This window comes from Pan troglodytes, chromosome 7, assembly GCF_028858775.2.
Source record: "Pan troglodytes isolate AG18354 chromosome 7, NHGRI_mPanTro3-v2.0_pri, whole genome shotgun sequence".
Classification (NCBI taxonomy): Eukaryota; Metazoa; Chordata; class Mammalia; order Primates; family Hominidae; genus Pan; species Pan troglodytes.
In genome coordinates, this window is record NC_072405.2 from 152917443 (window position 1) to 152923115 (window position 5673).

The 5673-nt window shown below is 62.5% G+C and overlaps 1 long non-coding RNA gene across 1 annotated transcript; it reads left to right on the forward strand.

Annotated features, from left to right (window-relative positions):
- Positions 1-1259: 1259 nt before the first annotated feature.
- Positions 1260-5337, forward strand: LOC134810801 (uncharacterized). Its single transcript, XR_010159389.1, has 3 exons — positions 1260-2607; positions 3245-3334; positions 4444-5337. It is a non-coding gene; the product is annotated as an uncharacterized LOC134810801 (long non-coding RNA).
- The last annotated feature ends 336 nt before the right edge of the window (positions 5338-5673 follow it).

Consider the following 5673-nt stretch of genomic DNA (forward strand, 5'->3'; position numbering starts at 1 on the left):
ACAGGAGTTTCCAAGTCCCCACAAACCCTGCAGACAGCAGGGGACCCTCTAGAAAAGAGGCCGGAATTGGCCCAGGGGGACCCAGGGACAGAGGTGACAGGGCCAGGCTTGGGCGGGCAGCCATTGGTCTAACCAGGGTTTACAGGGCCATTCTTAGAGAAGCAGAGCTCAGCGGCACACAGCTTCTCAGGGACCTGGGTGCAGCCGGCCAGGCACAGGGACCTAGGGGTCTGCCAGAGGTGGGGCACAGCATGGGTGAGAGTCAGGTTCTCTCCGGGAAATACTTCGAGAGGGGCAGGGAGGAGTAGCTGGGGGTGCCATGGGCATGGAGTGGGGGTGGCGTCATTGACAGGAGCCACGGCCAAGGCCTAGGGGAGGTTTTGTGGAGAAACGGGAGCTGGGAGCAGCAAAGTCAGGACCCTGGGGCGGTGGGCGGGAGGAGCTGCTGCCCTGGGGACCCCAAGGCCTTATGGGGTGAGCACCTCAGGAAAAGCAGGCTGGGGTTCGGGGGCAAGCTCCGCTTTGGCCGGGCTGAGGTCAAGGCACCTGTGAGTGAGCTGGAGTGAGGGGAGGAGCGGCAGGGCCCTGGAGTAGAGTCCAGGGGAGGTCCCGAGCCCAGGGATAAGCTCTGTCATGGGGTGAGAGACAGGGTAGAGACAGACTGGAGGCTGGGAGGCCAGGAGAAGGGCTGGAGTCAGGGACAGGGGTCTATATCCACCCTCCCCCCGCCACCCCACTGGTGTCTGAGAAAGGACTCCCACAGGGTCCCCAGAACTTGGTCTGAGTTCCTCAGTGTGCACCGGTCACCACTAGCATGGACTGGAAAGCCGGGCGTGGAGTACGTGGAGATCCAGACTCCACAAGACGAGGCTGAGCACAGCCACGCCTCCCCCGGGGCGCCCCTCGGCGAGGGACAGGTGACTGACTGGTGACAGCTTACTTCACAAAGGGGACACCGAGCCTGGAGAGTGGCTGCTCTGCAGAGCCCACGCAGGACCTGCGGTGGTGGCTGGTCTGTGCCTTTCACCCATGGACGCTGCCCCCCACCATGCCACCTGAAGTCCACAGAGGGGATGGGGGACCGTGGACCTGGGGCACGGGGTGGCAGAGGCAGCGTGGTGCTCGTGGGTGGGGAGGGGCCCCATCTGGGTGGGACACAGGGTGGGCACGCACAGTCTCCTCCCCCATCTCGGCTGAGCCCTGCTGCAGCCCACGGCTCCCAGAGCGGGCCTGTCACCCGCCGACTCATGCATCCTGCATAGAATAATTGAGTGCCCAGAATGTTCTGTCCTATATTGGCTTGGGAAAGGGAGAAAAAGATGTAACCAAGGTCGTCTTCACCCCTGAGGGCTCAAAGCCCAGGAGAGGAGACAGGCTTGTAAAGGGAGAGCCATCCAAAAAGGTCAGTGGAGAAAATCAGGGCAGGCCTCCCAGAGGAAGGGGCTCTGGGTTGGAGCTGAAGGCACAGACAGCAGTTTGCTAAGTGGTGAGGAAGGAAAAGTCTTGCAGCACAGAGAATGGCATTCGAAGGCCCGGAGTGGGACGAGTGCAGCCATTCCGGGGGCAGGAGCGCTGGGCGCGGTGGCCCGGCCTGGGAGACCCACGTGGCTTCTGCAGTGGAGCAGCGAGTCGGTGCCGGTTTGCAGAGCCCTTTAGACACGCAGGGCTCAGGAGCTAAGGTTTTGTCTTAGGACTGAAGGGAGGCTTCACAGCAGTGCAGTCAGGAGAGGAGGCTGACAGGGCCGAGGGGCTGTGCAGGTGGGAGCCTCCCCTCCTTCCGCTGGACTCCACAGGACGCCCTTCCCCTCAGCATTCACGGTGGCCTCTGCGTGGCCCCCGCTGGGAGACAGCATGAGGGGTCGCGGTGGCGCCATCAAACTCCAGGTCCTTCCCTTGCATTTCTCAGGTTTCTGCAAGGGGCACGTGGGGGCACGTCCTAAAAACCCACTGCGCCTCCCGTCCCTGCCCACCCAGGCTGCAGCTGCTCCTGTGTCTGTCTCTGACTCCCTGGAAGTTCTCCTCCAACCCCACCCCACACACCACCTGCTGTCTCCCTCCCACCTCCTTTCTTCCTGGTTCTGGGTCCCCAAATGCCCCGGAGCTGCGTGGGGTAGGAGCCTCGCTGGGAGGAGGCGGGGGCTGGGTGGTGCGGATCGGGGAAGCTGAGCTCTCAGGACTGGGGGCCCCTCCTGCACCCGTCTCCACAGCAGCACCTTCCCGAGCCCGAGGTGGCCAAGCCTCGGGTGTGACTGTGAACCAGCGCCTGCCGCAGGCTCCGCCCTCAACCCCGTCCTCCATCGCGTGCTGTGGGGCCTGGGGAGATGACTGAATGGCCAGGTGCCTCAGTTTCCCCACCTGTGAACCAGTGCCTGCCGCAGGCCCCGCCCTGAACCTCGCCCTCCATCGCGTGCTGTGGGGCCTGGGGAGATGACTGAATGGCCAGGTGCCTCAGTTTCCCCACCTGTAAACCAGTGCCTGCTGCACGTGGTTGTGATGAAGACTGAGTGTCGATATGGAAAGCACTTGGACAAAGCCGGTCACAGGAAAACTGCACTATAAATGCGGTGCTGCGGGAGGGGCCACACTTGGAGGAGCTGGAGTGCTGGGGTGAGGCAGGGAGGGAACGGGCTGGAGGTGGTCATGGGGCCCTGCCCTTAGATGAGTTAACTGGGGAAATGGCCTCTGAGAGGGGGACGTCCGTGTGGAAATGGGAAGAAGCTGGCCGGGTGCAGGTTGCGGGGCAGGCATGAGGGGAGGCAATTCAGGCAGCAAAAGCAGCAGGGTCAAAGGTCAGAGGGCGTGGGCCCGTAGCCTCGGAGGAACCGGAGGAGCCAAGCAGAGGCCAGAGGGCCAGAGTGGGTGGCAGGGAGGCTGGCAAGGGAGGTTGTGGCCATTGTCCCAGGACCAGGGGAGTCATCGTGAGCTCTGAACAGGGGAGTGGCACAGCCCGATCTGTCCTTTACTCAATGGTCTCCATTGCCCACATCCCTCCTGCCTTCCTTTGACAAATAGAAAATAACCCCCACCACAGCCAGGCGTGGGGTTGGGTGCCCAGAGGACAGTGGGAGTGGGGGTCGGGGCCCAGCAGCCTCAAGGGCTCGCGACCTGGCTGCCCGGATGGGCCTGTTCCCCAGCCCCGAGCTCCTAGGCTGTGACAGCTTACCAAGGTTCCGGCCACTTGTCAGGTAGCAGAGTCAGCCACGGGGCTCGAGGCTGACATGTACGTCCCTCTGGCTGCTCGTAGGATGCCCACCCTGAGAAGGGACCGCAGTACCAGCCTGCTGTCACCCAACCAACTGGAACCTCACAGAAAAAGCGCATGTCCTGGCCAAGGGTGAGGAGGAGCAAAGGGCTGGGGACCAGGTAGGGAGGAGGAGTCCCCAGGAGTGCCGGCCCAGCTACTGGGTGCAGGAGGTCCTGGCAGGCCAGCCAGGACCTACCAACTAAAAGCCCCACCAGGAAGGACCCCACTGGGGCTCAGGAGCTGGATGCCAGGTCACCCGGCAGGCCCCAAGCTCACCAGCCCTCTGAACTCAGGCGTCTTGGTCAGGTGGGGACTGTAACAGTGGAGACGACTGAGTGAGGTGTCCTGTGGGGCACCTGTGTGGCTGCACACAGCAGGTGCTGGGCAGGCCTTAGCAGCTCCCACTAGGGCAGGACTACTCCTGGGGTCAGCCAAGGAGGAGCAGCGTGTAGAAGGCCTCCAGGACCCCTTGCAGCTCTGGACAGCCTCCCTAAGGGGCAGAAAGGAGCCACAGAAAGGGAAGGAAGGGGATGGAATGCCCCCGGGGGAGGAAAGCCTGGCGGGAAGAGCTGTAACTTCAGGAGTCTCGGAAGAGAGGCAGAAGGTTCCACCCAGCCCTGCCCTTGGGGCTGCTGAGCCTGGACAACCCTGCCACATGAGTGGCCTCCTCACCTGCAGAGCAGGATGGGGTTGGGGGTCTGCAGAGCAGGAGGGAGTAGGGGGCTGCAGAGTGGGAGGGAGTGGGGGGCTGTAGAGCAGGAGGGAGTGGGGGGCTGCAGAGCGGAAGGGAGTGGGGGGCTGCAGAGCGGGAGGGAGTGGGGGGCTGCAGAGCGGGAGGGAGTGGGGGGCTGCAGAGTGGGAGGGAGTGGGGGGCTGCAGAGCGGGAGGGAGTGGGGGGCTGCAGAGCGGGATGGAGTGGGGGGCTGCAGAGTGGGAGGGAGTGGGGGGCTGCAGAGTGGGATGGAGTTGGGGGCTGCAGAACGGGAGGGAGTTGGGGGCTATAGAGCGGGAGGGAGTCGGGAGGCTGTGGAGTGGGAGGGAGTGGGGGCTGCAGAGTGGGAGGGAGTGGGGGGCTGTGGAGTGGGAGGGAGTAGGGACTGCAGGGTGGGAGGGAGTGGGGGTCTGCGGAGCAGGAAGGAGTTGGGGGCTACTCAGGCCCTCCTCTCTGAACCTGTCTCCACCCCTGCTATCTTCTTCAGGGCGCCTCAGACCCCTTCTGCTGAGCCAGCACCCCCCACCCTTGCCCACAGGCAGGAAAAAATGGGACTCCTGTGTTCCCGCTGCAGCAGAGCTGACTGGGGTCTTGGTGCTGGCCCAGTCAATGTCTGTCCAATGATGGTTGCTGTGTGTGGGGTGCACCCGACAGGCTGGGCCGTGGGGTTTCCAGAACAAGGGATGACACAGGACCGAAAGGAGGAAACTGGGCTCAAGAGCTCCACCTCTTTGACGTCTTCCCCAGCTCAGGGCAGCAGTTCCCTGGGGTTGCTTCTTTGCCCAGAGCCCAGGCTCATACCCCGCTATCAGTATCTCACCCGGGAGGTTTCTAGAACCTTGGAATAAAATGCTCCTCATCTTACTCTTCAGCACATTGTCGCGCTCGCCGTTGATCACTGAGTGAGTGAGTGGATGGGCGATGAGCCAAAGGAGGCCTGGAAGCCGGAGTGTGCATCAGGGCTGTGGGCCAGGCCGGATCCCCTGATGAGGAGGGTTTGGAGTATGTTTGCCTCAGGGCGGAGGCAGGAGGCACCCAGGCCCTGCTCAGGTCAGGTCAGAGCCCTGTGCCAACAGCCAGAGAGGCCTGGCCTCCTGGAGGTAAGACCTGCATCCCTGGACGGCCCCGGCTGCCTTCGTTGTCTCCTGGCCACAGGGATGACCGGCACTCAGGGATCAGGAAGGGGCCGAAGAAGCACCTTCCTGCCAGGCCCTGCCACGTGTCCTCACCAGCCCTTGCCTCCCGCCCCACTCAGGGAGTTGGACCCTCTGCATCAGGCCTTCCAGGGTGAAATGGCTTGACGTGTGTCCCCTCCAAATCTCATGTTGAGATGTGATTCCCAGGGTTGAAGCTGGGGCCTGCTGGGAGGTATTGGGTCATGGGGGCTGATCCCTTGTGAAGGGCTTAGCCACCCCCTTGGTGACGCGTGAGTTTTCGCTCCGTTAGTTCACTAGCGATCTGGTTGTTTGAAAAGCCTGAGACCTCCCCGCCCCTTCCTTGTTCCATGTGACACGTGGTTCCCTTTCGCCTTCCCCATGGTTAGAAGCTTCCTGAGGCCTCCCCAGAAATCAGGCAGATGCCAGCACCATGGTTCCCATAAAACCTGAAGAACCATGAGCCAAAATAAACCTTTTTTAAAAAAATAAATTACCCAGCGTCAGGTATTTCTTTATAGCAACACAAGAGCAGACTAATGCATGGGGCTTCCAGGGCTGGC